Here is a 1,788-nt window from a genome sequence, read left to right on the forward strand (position 1 = left end):
TAAAGCTAAAACCAGTACAAACGCACGAACGATGTCATAAATAAGAGTAACACGGGTAGTTGTTGACAAACAACGGGACTAATTTTATTCAAGGGTAAAGATCCCATGACACCGTTACGGCATTAATTGTTTTCACCTCAATAGACGTCAGTGATTGGTTGAAATTACCGAAATACGACAATTTTTTACATAAAATAACTTCGAATACAAATTTTTTTATCTGTTCTATACCACAAAATATACAAATATTCGAAGTTTGAAAGTGTTTCGGTACCAAAAACACTACAAAAAAATGTTGCCCGTCAAACCCCAAAGATCCAAATTTGTTTGTCTTGTTTACAGGCAAAACTCTCACAACACACACTCACACACATTCTTCATTTTGTCCTGTACTGCCCATAATGTTTTTCTTAATGTAAACCTTTGTGGTTAATAAAGAAATTATTACTATTGAGTGAGAGAGCAGGGCATGCCATCAAAGTGACACTGGGGTAAAATATACGAAGCCCATTATACCCATCATGACTACCCGTCTGATAAGGGTACACCAGGCACATGTATCACAACCATATGTGCGCAACATGGTGATCTCATATCAAGATAAACAGCGCATGACCTTGCAGGTGGGGTCCAGTTAGAATTTTCTTCAGGTCCAGTAGCCCATCCCGCTCAAAAGGTCCCTGAATAAGGTTTGTTTAAGGATGTTGAGCAAAACAGCCATGTTTCCAAAGGTGAATTATTCAAACCCCAAAGAATTCTTCTCAACTCATGGTTATGATGCTCCCTCACTACTTCTGCTTGTGATCAGAGAGGCACATAGTGTCAACCACTAAGGGACATGCTCAACTGGTTAAGGTCAAACAACTGACAAGCAAATCAATAGTATTCAACAGAATATTTGCTGTAGCCCATCTTTTATACCAAAACAAAACAATGTAACTTGATAACATTTCCAATCAGTTCAGATCAGAAGCCATGAGATCCACTGCCTGGTACTGCATCAGGGCATTTATTATTAGTATCATCATCATCATCGTCATCATCATAATCATTAAGACGACGAGCTGGCAGAATCGTTAGCAAGCCAGGCAAAATGTTTAGCGGCATTTGTTGGTCTTCATGTTGTGAGTTCAAATACCACCGTGGTCGACTTTGCCTTTCATCCTTTGGGGGTCGATAAATTAAATACCAGCGAAACACTGGGGTCGATGTAATCAACTCACCCCTCCCCCAAACTGCTACCCTTGTGACAAAATTTGAAATCATTACTACTGTTATTATTGTTGTTATTATTTAAGGCGGTGAACTGGCAGAATCATTAGCACGCTGCACAAAATGCTTAGCGGTATTTCATCTGTTGCTACATTCTGAGTTCAAGTCCCACCGGGGTCGACTTGGCCTTTCCTCCTTTCGGGGTCAATGAATTAAGTACCAGCGAAACACTGAGGTCGATGTAATCGACTAGTCCGCACCCCTAAAATTTCAGGCCTTGTGCCTATAGTAGAAAGGATTATTATTATTATTGTTGTTGATGTTGTTGTTGTTATTATTATTATTATTATTAAGGCGGCGATATTTCGCCTGTCACTACTATGTTGTATACTATGTATGGTTCTATACACACACACGCACACACACATAGCTCGCTTCCCAACCACATGGTTCTGGGTTCAGGCCCACTGCGTGGCATCTTAGGAAAGTGTCTTTTACTATAGCCTCGGATCGGCCAAAGTCTTGTAAGTGGATTTGGTTGACGAAAACTGAAAGAAGCCCGTCATATGTATATAT

Source organism: Octopus bimaculoides, chromosome 10, assembly GCF_001194135.2.
Source record: "Octopus bimaculoides isolate UCB-OBI-ISO-001 chromosome 10, ASM119413v2, whole genome shotgun sequence".
NCBI classification, from domain to species: domain Eukaryota; kingdom Metazoa; phylum Mollusca; class Cephalopoda; order Octopoda; family Octopodidae; genus Octopus; species Octopus bimaculoides.